Source organism: Lolium perenne, chromosome 1 (genome assembly GCF_019359855.2).
Source record: "Lolium perenne isolate Kyuss_39 chromosome 1, Kyuss_2.0, whole genome shotgun sequence".
Lineage (NCBI taxonomy): Eukaryota > Viridiplantae > Streptophyta > Magnoliopsida > Poales > Poaceae > Lolium > Lolium perenne.
Window position 1 is genome coordinate 248,982,502 of NC_067244.2, and position 12,762 is coordinate 248,995,263.

General features: G+C 48.8%; 2 long non-coding RNA genes across 4 annotated transcripts; one reads left to right on the forward strand and one right to left on the reverse strand.

Annotated features, from left to right (window-relative positions):
* Nucleotides 1–2,716, forward strand: LOC127327563 (uncharacterized). 3 transcript variants are annotated; one of them, XR_011750734.1, is made up of 3 exons: nt 1–747; nt 785–2,219; nt 2,308–2,716. It is a non-coding gene; the product is annotated as an uncharacterized lncRNA (long non-coding RNA). The 3 variants fall into 3 exon arrangements; XR_007868614.2 differs by having other exon boundaries at nt 2–879; nt 1,730–2,219; XR_011750733.1 differs by having other exon boundaries at nt 1–2,219.
* Nucleotides 2,717–4,601: 1,885 nt separating this feature from the next.
* On the reverse strand, nt 4,602–7,555 carry LOC139835029 (uncharacterized). The gene is made up of 2 exons (XR_011750735.1): nt 6,849–7,555; nt 4,602–5,251 (listed from the first exon to the last, which is right to left on the reverse strand). It is a non-coding gene; the product is annotated as an uncharacterized lncRNA (long non-coding RNA).
* Nucleotides 7,556–12,762: the final 5,207 nt, after the last annotated feature.

Below are 12,762 nucleotides of genomic sequence, written 5' to 3' on the forward strand. Positions count from 1 at the left end.
CTCTAGCTCTCTCTCATTCTCACACTCTCTGGATAAGACATAAGAGCGACGGAGGAGAGCCAGATACTTTCCGGCGACGGCGGCGAGCTCCGTGATGGAGGGGAGGGGTCAGCGTCGGAGCTCTGCCCAGTGACGGAGGAGAGGCCATGGCCCTTCCGGCGAGCTCCACGAGGCGAGCTTCGTGATGGAGGGGAGGGGGCCGCGTCGGAGCTCTGCCCAGCGACGGAGGAGAGGCCATGGCCCTTCCGGCGAGCTCCGCGATAGAGGGGAGGGGGCCGCGTCGGAGGGTAGGGTGACGGAGGGGAGGGGACGGCGACGGACTGAAGCGGCTGAGGCAGCGCCCACGGAGGTCTCCCGTCGATCTCCGCGACGGAGGGCAGCGCGGGGTGTGGAGAGGACGGCGGAGGCGCCCGGCGTCCACGGAGGTCTGTCCCTTCGATCTCCGCGACGGAGGGCAGCGCGGGGTGGAGGGGACGGCGGAGGCGCCCGGCGTCCACGGAGGTCTCTCCCGTCGATCTCCGCGACGGAGGGCAGCGCGGGGTGGAGGGGACGGCGGAGGCTCCCGGCTATGGGAGGAGCGGCGGCGCGGGGTACCGGAAGTTGCCGTACCCCCGAGGCCTGGGCAGGTTGGCAGGGAGAAGGCCTACTCCTCGTATCTTGCCAAGGCGTCAGCCATGCCCCCTCGTCCTCGCACATCGGGGGTTGCTGGTGCTTCTGCGTTAGCCTGCCATCTCGGCGTTGGTCGAGGCCAGCGTGGGGAGGAGCGGCGGCTTCGGCGGTCGAGGCCAGCGAGGGGAGGAGCGGCGGCTGTGACGTTGGACATGACCATCGAGGGGATGAGCGGTGGCGACGATTTTTGTGTTTCGGCTACCATATCAAGTATGTTCTCTCTTGCTGAAGCTCTTCATGGCTAGCACGCGGTACTGCATACGTTTTTTCAGTATTCTTTGCGGCTATGTTTCTAGGATCATATCACCATCAAAATGCATTCATACTGTAGTTCGGGCAATTGGAGTTAAGGAAATAACAGCATAAAAACACTACTTCCATCTACTCCATGATATTATAGTCCAGGAAATGGAGTACTGATATCTCTGCTTTGTATTGCGAGTTTCCAAGTTGTATGCTAGTTATTCAGAGCATCTGGTACATGTGATTAGTACTCCTGCATTCAGTGTTCAGTGGCCATGCTCTGTTTTGGTAACAAAATATTGAGTTGGTAACAAAATATGTAAACCATCTGCTAAACATTTTTAGCTTACCTGCAAGTTTGTCGATCCTGTGTAGCTATGCAATAATGGACAGGAAACTTCTGCCTCTTTCTTGTGCATTGTTAGATTTATGAGCTGTACTCTCATAGCTTCAGCATGGCATGCCAAGAAATTGGTTTTGAAACTTTTAATTAGCTGGCCCTTGATCAGCGTCATGAAGCAAACCTGTCCAGAAAATAAGCACACCTAATACATAGCACTTGGTGTTGAAAAGTGCTCCAACGATACAAATTACTTGGTACAAATAGGTTACAGTACTTCAAAGTTATCTAAAAAACCACACAGGTTACAGCTGTACACACACAAATTACAGGCCCAAGCAGCTTATTATGTTGATGTTAGTTTGCTTCCCTGGGTTCGTCTACTTTCTTCCCAAATAAGATTTACATGAATTTCCTGTAACCTAGAGTCAAAACAGTATCTTATTTTTTGTGATGCGTTATTGACATCATTGCTAGATATAGTAGGCTGCCGTACTGATAATATGAGCACCTTTGAGCAACTTCAAAGTTCAAACTTATCCCAAGGTAACTTTGACGCATCGATGCTATCCAACTACATAATGATATCCATATTTATGTTGCAGTAAACTTGATGTCAGCATGTCGTATGTAGGTTATTATGGCATTTCGTGTTTTTAGGGACCGTGAGTTTTCTCGTATTCCTAGAGGATACTATGAATTACCCGGCGAGACGATAATTACTGAACCTGCCACCAAAGTGGAGTGGTCAGAATTGCAAGGCGCTCTGTGTGTACATGCTTATGGTATAAATTCTGAATTGTACCACATCAAGCCTGGGTGTGTACCACCGGAAGGATTGGTCCTCCTCTTAAATCAAGAGGATGTAGATGAAATGGTGAGAGCCCATCAAGATACAAAAAAGTGTGATTTGTACATTGTGGCAAATCATCATTTTCGAGGTGATGGTTACGATGAGAGTGACGAGGTAGGGTATATTGCCAATCTCGTGTTGTATCATTTTTTGCATGCATTATTTTATATTAACTTTATTACTTTACTATGCTTTTCACCAGGATGGTGATGATGGGTCGAATAATGAAGCACCTTTTGGTGCCTGCCTCGATGTTGGTCAGAGTGGAAAGGATGAAGATAGATCATCGCCATGAACGAATATTATGTGTGCTTTTCATTTAAAATGATGAAGCTCCTTTTGGGTCGAATTATAGTGTGCTTACCATGAACGAATACCGGTTGTCGTTGATGATTATGTGTTTTTTAAATTATGATATTTCGGTTCTAGATTAGAAATGAATTATTTTTGTAATGTCCAAAAGTCTTTTTGGCTTTCGGTTAGGTGCCACTTTGCCCGTTAGAAGAGTAAATTTGCTCCTCTAAAGGTTTTTTTGCCTTTGGGTTACAGATGCTCTTATGTGAAGAAAAGACTCGAATAGTCAATTTATTTCACTACTGAAGTTACTTGCACTCGGAAGTGCCACCACCTATTGATGCATTTATAAGAGTATAATCATTTGCAAACGTAAATGGTAGTACTGGCATAGCCAAAAATGCGATTGAAGAAAACAACTCCTCCTTGATCCATACTTATGTGTTAAGAGTGTAAGTAATATCTGCTAATTGATATGCTTAAGAGCATCTCCAGTCGCGTCCCCCAAACCGTCCCCCAAACCGCGCCGGATCGAGCGTTTGGGGGACGTGTTTTGTTCGTGCCGCGTTTGGGGGACGTCGCTCCCCAGCCGCGTCCCCCAAACGCCGCCCCAAATGAATATTTGTGCACGAAAATAAAGGTTTTCATTCAATTTCGATTATATATTACAAAGTTTGAATGAAAACGGCTAGATTTCATCTAAACCTAGACTACTGACCGCCTGGCGGCGCGTTCGACGGCCCCGCCCCGTCGTCGCCTCCCCTACGCCGCAGCTCCTCCTGCGCGCGCCTCCTCTCCTTGCGTTCGGCGGTGGCCAGACGGTGCCGCTCCCGCCGCGCGTCCTCCGCCGTCCCCTCGCCGCGCCGCCTGGAGGGAGAGCTCGATGGCGCGACGAATATGCGCCTCTTCGAGGGCACGGGCGTCGTCCCGGAGCTTCTTCTCCGACTCGAAGGACTCGACGAGGGCGCGTTGCCGATCGGCCGTCTCGTCCGGGTGCGGCCCGTCGTCGTCGGACCACTCGAACTCGTCGTCGTCGTCGTCCTCCACCTCGGTCTCCTCCGCCTCGGCCTCCTCCTCCTCCATTGGCGCCTCCTCCTCCACATCTGTTGGCGCCTCCATCATCGCCGCCGCAAATGCGTCGGCTGCCGCCAACTGCTCCGCCCGCCTCCCATAGCGCCAGAAGCGCCGCCTCCCGCCGTCGACGCTCCTCCGCCGTCGCCGCCGCCGGAGCTCGATCGACTCACGCCGCCGGCGCTCGATCGAGTCACGCCGTTCACGGAACAGCGCCGCCGCTCATCGCGCCGGGCGCCGGCGCTCGTCGCCCATCGCTGCTCCATCTCCTCCCGCACCGGCGCCGTCGCGCCTCTTGTCCCGTCGAGGCGTCGAACGCCGCAACGGTGTCGCACCGTTGCTCTCGCCACGCCGTCGCCGCCGCGGCCTCCTCAGCTGCGGAGGCAGGGGCGGAGAACGCCGCTAGATCCGCCGCCTGCTGCGCCTCACGCCGCTGGCGGGCCTCCTCCTCGAGTGCCTCCTCGAGTGCCGCACGCCGCTGCCGGCTCGTCAATGGAGGAGACGGCGGTGGAGGGAAGTGGCCATCGCCGGGGCGGTTCGCCATTGCCACTGGTGATGGAGGAGACGACTATGGAGCGACGAGGGCTGTGTTTGTTGCCGGCGGGGTGTGGTGGCTACCATTGATGAGCCGGGAGACCTTTTATAGACGCCGGCGTCGGGAAGAAAGCGCGGGAACAGACGAGAAGAGGCGGGAAGATCGCGCGAGAACGGGCGGTGGCGTGCGAACGCCGGCGACGCGTGGAGGCTGCGCAGCACCGACGAGACGTCTCGCCTGCCCCTCCGTCGCCATTACGGCAAAGATGCCGCTGCGCGCGAATAACTTCCGTCGCGAGGTAGGCGACGGTTAGGTTTAAATTAACTGTGCCGCTGACGCGTCGGCCCCGCGCCTCCTCGCCTCTCATTTCGTTGTGTCCGGCGTCCCCGGAGCGTCCCCTGTGGGACGGGGACGGGCTCGGGGCGCCGGACACCGTATCGGGCCGCGCCGGACAAAAATGGGCTTTGGGGGACGCGGCTGGAACGCTTTTTTTGTCCGGCGCGCCCCAAATCCCTTTGGGGGACGCGACTGGAGATGCTCTAACAACCATCCTAGATCTTGGTTTCAGCAACAGGTCCATGATCACCAGCTACGTCAGTAAGAGGAGAAACAATCCCAGATTCGCAAATATAAACTAGTACCCCCGCAGGGCCGTAGCATGTTACTGAGACAGGAGAAGGTTTATGCTCCATCTGATTCGCTAAATGCGATCCTTCTAGACATAGGTGGAGTCCGGCTAACACCCCTCATTGACATCACCGTAACATCGTTCCCATATAGTATCAATAACTCTAGATTAGAAGAAAAAAAATTATAAGCCTTCTGCATCGCAAGAGAGCTCTCTCCAGTAAAGAACCTCTCATCAGCAAAGAGGAACAAGGCTGGCAAATGACTACTACATGAGGTAGTGCCATCTATACGGCATTCGATCGTCCAAAACCCAGAGTTGCCAGTGGCCACATGCCCAGATATTCAGCTGCCTCAATCACGAATCACGACTACTGCGACTTCTCTTGTGGAATGCCTGGAGCGTCTTTTAGTGCTGCGCCCTTTTCTTGGTGATTTGTGTGCAGTGGAATAGCGCCCTTCAAGATAGGGATCGTCATACGATTGCTTCCTGCTCCTTTTGTGGTCATTGTACCTGTCAGTGGACTTGCTGCCTTGAGGACTCTTGCTGGCGCCTGCATCAGTAAATTCTGAATGCCAATCAGAACATCCAGGCTCCACACTTTCACGCCGTTCAGATCTGTGTTTGTTAGAACATAGCAAAATTCAGTAACATCACCAACATGCAAATTTAGGATACAGCAGCAGATCAAAGTTCAGGACGTCTTCAATAAAGTTAAACCAACTGAGTGGATCATCCCCTCTTGCCTCAAGACTGAATTCTGGGAGAATTACATCAAAGAACATGCATTCTCTCACGGGTCCAGGAGTAGCCAGCATGTCAACTTGTCAAGTAAAACTTTTAAAGAGAAACAGGAATCTTTTAACACTTGGACGAAAACTTACAAAAGAATTAAATCAATCATTGGGCACAACAGACTAAACCTATCAGCCAAACTCCACAGAACTGAAATATAAGAGCGATGAAATTATTCATAGGTTTCTCTTTGGCCACGAAATAGCACTGCAATTTTGCAACAGCTGTCGGTTCTTGCAGTTGTCAAGCATCTCACCTCAGGGATTTGCAATTTCTCGATTTTTTCAACCATTGTTACACATACTGGATAACTTGTCACACCTGATAATATTCATCCACACTTGAAAGAATCTTATAAGCAAGTACTAACAGAGAAGACACAGTTACTCCCATGGTTCAACTACCAACTTAATGAAGAGGCAAGGTAACCAGAGAAAGAAAACAAAACATTTGGATATCACAGATTCAACTAGTACGAATTGTCACAAAGAATAATGCTGGCAAGTCTGGAACGCAACAACAATGTACAGAATGTTCAGAGTCAGATGGACCACCATCTGATTGTTCAACCTCTTGATGGTAGGACAAAAATCTTCTAGTGACAGCAGATTGTTTCATCATGAAGGGATTGGCTTTTCCATACAAAATGTACAATAATTTTCAGAAACTTTATCTTAGCACCTATGTGTGGCTATCTTACTAACTAGTACAGTCAGGATTGGCTCGTTGGATAGAAACGGCACAAGTCAAAACTCAAAAGCATGAATCACCTACTGGCAGCATGTCGTGTGCCTCTGTGGCCTGACCAAAGGAGAAAAGGAGAACATACAAAGCAAATGTAGAATGTTTACTCCAGGCAGAAAAAATGATCAGTTTATTTAAGGCACCCTAACACTTACTGAGAGTTTCATAGTATGACTCCAGGCACATGCAAATTTTACAGAAGTATCTGGAGAGCTTGTCATAACTGATAAGTAAAATTTGTCCAACTCTTCCAAATCATCTTATAAACAAGACAAGTCTGTCATCACATAGTTATTATCACACATTCAGTTACCAATTGTGAAGCTAAACACAAGCAGTTAGACAATGAAATGCTGAAAGTATGGAAGATCGCAATCTAGAAATGTTCAGAAGCACGGTTTAATCTAGAACATGCCTGAACCGTAGTGCTAGAAGTAAAGAGAACGAGTATACAATATATTATTCTCTATTTTGAGAAAATGTGGCAGACAGATAGGGAATTTATATGTGTGAGATTTCTCAAAATAACAAATACATCCCAGGTTCTAGCAAAATATCGAAGCATCCAAACATCAATCATGTGGACGTTTTCATAAACAATATATGGAATGATAGCTCAAAGTGTTCAGGTCGAAATTGTTAAAGACAATAGAATAATTTATGAATCGGAGCTTACCGACGTCCACAGAAGGGATGCTCCCGGCGATCCCAGCGACGCCCCGGCCGATTCCCGCTACCGAGGGGATGGGCCCGTGACTCCCCCGGCGATCCCCGTGACGGAGGGGAGGGGGCGGCGACGGAGATGACAGGGCAATGAATCTCCAGGCGATCCCCGCGACGGAGGAAGGGGCGGCGGCTCTCGGCTGCGGCGGACAAGACGGGTCCCGCGACGGGAGCAGGGCGTGGCGGCTCGCGGCGGAGAAAGGGGGTGTCGACGCTCGACGGAGAGGCCGGGGCTGTGAGTCCCGCGACGGGGGGAGGGGCGGCGGCTCGCGGTGGCGCCTCGCGGATGCGACGGAGGAGATGGGGGTGCGACGGAAGGGCCGGGGCCGTCAGTCCACGCGGCGGAGGCTGCGGGCCGGCAGAGGCTGCGGGGCGGCGGCGGAGGCTGCGGGGCAGCGGCGGAGGCTGCGGGGCGGCGGCGGCTGTCGCTCGGGAAGAACTCGTGACTCTGTTTTGTTCTGATTTGGCCCGCAGCTTTTGATTTTGGTTTGATAATGATTCGATGAGTTGGAGTCTAAAATGTCCGTTCAGAACTATCGTAGCAGTATAGAAATTACAGAAAAGTTATCACTGATTTAATCAACGGTCACGAAAAATTAGATAAGACGGAACCGCAATTCGATAAGACGGAACCAAAGTTCCGTGCCAATCACCGTAAAAGAGCTCATCATAATATGCTTACCTTAACACAAATAAGATCAACCAAGTTGTCCTTTAGAAGCTCTTGAACTCCTAGAAATTCTCCTCCGTCAGGCGATAGTGGCCTCTGTGAGGCCAAATAGCCTGTCAACAATAAAGCTCAAATGGTGTCAGAATGTTCTAAGATAAAACCAGATATAAAAGTTGTTTTCAGTAAAAACATTAGACACTGTTAGAATGCTAAAATTTACCTTTCTTCTTCTGTAATTTACAACGGCAAGACAATGTTACAGCACAACGAGCCGACACTTCTATCCATGTATGATTATATCAGGGTTGTCTATAAAATGGTATGTGCATAATTGAATATTTATGTGACCAACATACAGGCTCTTAGATGTGCTAAGAACATAGATCCATTTTACATATCTCGGTCCGCCAGACAAGTTGATGATTTGCCGGGTCGCGCTCCTGCGGGGCTGATCCATAGATGGCAAGTGCTCCAGTGCTTTCCGTTTCTTTTTTGCACGATTTCTAAAGCAACTTAACGGCTGTGATTAGGGGTGTTAATCCCACCAGGTGTGCAGTTTTGGCACTTTCATAACATGCACGAATCCATCCAAACCCAGGTCCAACCCGCTCGGAAACCCACGAGGCGCACGATCCCTCACCTCCGCCGGCCGTTCTCGCGTGAGATCCTCGTATAATATGACCATGCCGCCGGCGGCGTCACAGACGGTTGGAGGGAGGTATTAGTGCGGCAAAGACCCAGTTTTTGTTCGTGCAGCCATGAGGGGTGCATCGGCGCGGCGAGCGGCTCCGCCTGCAGCTGTAGCAGAATTTGCAGCGGCAACGGGAAGCGCAGTGTGACAGGGGAACGGACGGGGGTGTGGGGGCGAGCACAACACGCCCATGGGGAGCTGCAGAAAGAGTCATGGCGATTTAGCTTCGGACGAGGTATGCCCGGCGGCGGCGGAGGAGGAGCACACTACGCTACCGCTACGGCCATGGCGGGGCTGCAAGAGGATGAAGACCTCATGGTGGTGCTCGGAGATAGAGTCCTGGAGGGTCGTGGCCCGATCATGAACGGGACCGAGGCGGGCCGATCTGTACCCAGATCGATTCCTGGGGGATGTAAACTGAAGCACGCGCCCTTTCATGAGACAAACCAGGTACGTTAACACCTTTAATCACAGCCGTTAATGCGCTTTGAGAAGTGTGCAAAAAAAAACTTTGGGAAAGCACCGGAGCACTCGTCTCCATAGATACATGCTCTTAGATGTGCTAAGAACATAGATCCATTTAGCATCTCTCGATCCACCAGACAAGTCGATGATTTGCCAGGTTGCGCTCCTGCTGGGCCGGTCCATAGATTTTGGGGGCCCTAGGCGATGAGACACCAAGGGCTCCTTCTTCGGAACGAGATCCTCTGACGTTTTGGGAATAACTGCAGAGGGACATCGATCAATTTGTTTCGTTCGTTGTCAATCCCACGGTAGCAGGTCGGATGGCAAGGAAATAGAGCGAGGGGTCGGCCCAAGGCCCAATTATACTAAGCGGAGACAGAAACAGAGCGCTCCAGCTAAGAAAAAGGCGCGAGAAGTCGAACAGGCGGGAGAAACTGATCGCAAAGAACCGGCGCCGGAAGACGATAGCGAGGACGTGGGGCGGCGCGCGGCTCTGCTCCTCAATGCGCTGCTTTGCACATCAATCTGAGGTAAATCTCACAGTCTCCGTCTCTTATTTCTTCCAATGGATTTGTGAAAGGAATAGAAGGATTTGTCAGTACGATGAGGATGAAAGGCAGCCGATCAAACTTAAAACTGCTCTTGATCGGTGAATAATTTTGACATGGCCCCTAAATAAAAGTTGTAGTATATGGTCATACCTTTCCAATGATGCCTCACTTGCACGATTTGGATCAGCGGAGGAACATCTTTTGCCAAAACAAAATTCTGTCAGTATGAAGAATATGAAAGACAACAGATCAAACCAAAAACTGCTCTTAATCCGTGCACAATTTTGACTTAGGCCAATAATAAAAGTTTTAGTACATGGTCATACCTTTCTAATGATACCTTAGTTCTGGTTCCATTTAGTTTAGTTTGTTATGGGCAACAGTTGCCATTTAGTTCAGTTAAAATTCACTCCTGTACACGACCTTACAAGATATGGAGATGCATTTAGAATTGTTCCAGGAAGGATTCACAAGAATTAATATTATTTCCAGTACCAAGAATGCATATAACAGATGAATTTGCGTTGTCTGATAATACTAGTAAGCATACATATAATTCAGTGCTATGTAATAGTGTTATGTAAAAATCGCTGAACCAATTCAGCACACATGTACTTCTTTCTGATCAATTTGCACATGTACAAAGTTTACTGGAACAATTCTTGAACACTCGATTATTCATAACACAGCCAGGCTTTACACAGCAGCCTTTACAATCTGCCAGTTTAACACACAGTAGCAAACTGAAGTTTGTATTCAGTCAAAACAACAAGGAACTACTGCTCCTCCGCTTGGAACGGCGGCACGACGACCATGCCGACAACACTCCTGCTCCTCCGCTTCGAGGACATGGCCGGCGTGCACCAGGGAAGCGGTGCCGCAGCGGTCGAGTGCGGCGACCAGGCCGACCGCAGACAGGCGCTCCTGCTCCTCCTCTTGGAGGACGCCGTCGACGTGCACTGGGGCAGCAGCAACACAGAAGCCGAGCGCAATCAGGCATGGGCGCTGGTTGAGATCTTCCTCGACGGCGGGGTGCAGCCGGCCATCACCGTGGATTGGGCATGCCGGCGAGCGATGGCGATGGCAAGGGAAGGGGAATTCCCGACGGATTTTTTATTCTGAACTGGAGCGCTCTGTTTCTGTCTCCGCTTAGTATAATTGGGCCTTGGGCCGACCCCTCGCTCTATTTCCTTGCCATCCGACCTGCTACCGTGGGATCGACAACGAACGAACCAAATTGATCGATGTCCCTCTGCAGTTGTTCCCAAAACGTCAGAGGATCTCGTTCCCCTTCTTCACAGTTGTGGAGCTTCTCTAGGGTAGGGGGCCATTGCCCCCTACTACAAAAAAGTTCTTAAAGATATATATTTATGCTAAATTTTTAAATATTACTCAAAGTTTAAGCATGATTGGGGTTCTTGGGTCCCTTAACAATCTCCTTCAATATCTATCACTTGGTATTGATCTCCCAGCGCTCAACTGTAAGCACATCAGATGGCAGAAGTCTGCCCTTGAACATAGGCAGACATAGGTTCAACGACCTACACACTCGGGACAGTGTGTCACCGAAAGGTGATCATCCTCGTCAAAAGGGGTCTTAAGCTAGGTGTAGGAGGCCATCTAAAATAAAGTTTGAAAACAAGAAAGATTGTAAGTAAATGATCCAGAAAAGCATTGCGAGAATAAATAAATAAAAGGACAAGAGGAATGATCAAAATCCAATAAAACGATTTTGTAAATAAAATAGATTTTTCACTCCTAGGGTTTTCCTAGTCTAACCAACCCTAGGGTCAAGAATCTAAGGGCAACACAGTGCTCTGGTACCATCAACTTCCCATTTTTAATCCAAACCTAGAGTCACAAATCTATAGTCAACACAATGTTCTGATATCATCTGTAGTGACCTCACCTTATAAACTGAGAGTCCCTATGCAATAGTGCTAGTTCCGATTGAACTGCTAGCACACACAGTTTAAGATGAAATATGAAGTAGCAATGTCATCATTACAATGTATGATCCAACGAAAATAAAATAGTTCAATACAAATTGCATAGCTCTTAGGCTAGAACTAATTCAGAGTTCATATCAGCAAAGTAAAACTTCAAGCATGAAACCCTCTTTCTTTATGAACCCACATGCAGACATGTTGATCAAAGACTCGTGATCCTAACCCATCATTCTTCAACTAGAGTAGTAACCTGCAACATATGCGTTGCAGGCCGAATGTCAATACATTTTGAAATTATATTGGCAAGATGACTCTTTGGTGGACACAAGTGGCAACCTAACACATACATGATTATTTGGCTGGTACAGATAAAGCATAGTTTTCATAAAGATCCATGATCTTCGGATCTCATAGACATTCATAAATGCGAGAGAGAAATCATGCCATGGGAAAATATTACTTAGAAATATTGAAATATTTTTTGTTAAAAGGAGTCAGAGTAGTGGAATGTTAATGTGCAATTCAGGGCTTTTATATTTTCTAGAATTTGTCTAAACTCTACAACCTAAAGATTAAATGTTAAAAAAAATTGGTAGGAGGAGTCGGAATAGAAGCATGGAAGCTGCAACTTGGAGCATCTATATTTTCTAGAACTATTTTAAATTGTCAAACCTAAAAGCATAAGTGTACTAAATAGGCAAACAAATATTCGGTTGGGCCTGGGGGGCCAGGGCGAGCGCCCCTCTGGCCCGCCCATGTCGAAAAGCCGAGGCGAGGTGATTGGCCCTATGGGCTGAGAGCGCACGGGCCTACTGGGGCACACATGCCAAGTTGGTCCTTTAATTGAAAGCAAACAAGATATTGCAACAGAGGAGAGGACAAAGCAAACTGGGAATGACGTTAAAATGACATCGCAGCCCATGCGCGAGCGCGCTTCTGTCTAATTTTTCTCAACTCCAGATAGCAGGAAAGAAAGGTTTCATGTTGGGTTTACTGATATTTGATGCAGACTTTGTTGCCATCTTTGCATGACTACCTTTAGCCATATGATTTATTCTCATGTTAATATAGGTCATTATTACCTTACCAAGTTAGGCAAAGTAAACCACTTACTTGTCTGAATCTAAACCAAACACACATCCCATCTTACCTGATTAGCAAAAGGTGGGTTTCTCAAATGCCACGTATGTCCTGCCCGAATCGCATCGATGATTTTTCGTTTTGCGGCACCCATTTGCAATAGAATCTGACAGAACACCACTTGGTCGAGTGCTATGTGTGTCTCTCAAATCACAACCAATCAAGCTTTTACGACCGGCAAAAACCTCACGATCATGTATCCATGTGTACTAGAGTTATAAGTATCATAACCAGTCTGCATCCAGCTACAATATTAACACACTAGCAACATCTACGATATTTCCCTCGCAGTCGTTCCTAGTATTTACAAGGCTAGAAGCTTCACAAAGCTTCCGAGAAAGCGATACTCTGGCATGAAGCTTTGGGTACACCATTTTGTATAGATTAGCTTCTGTTTTGCC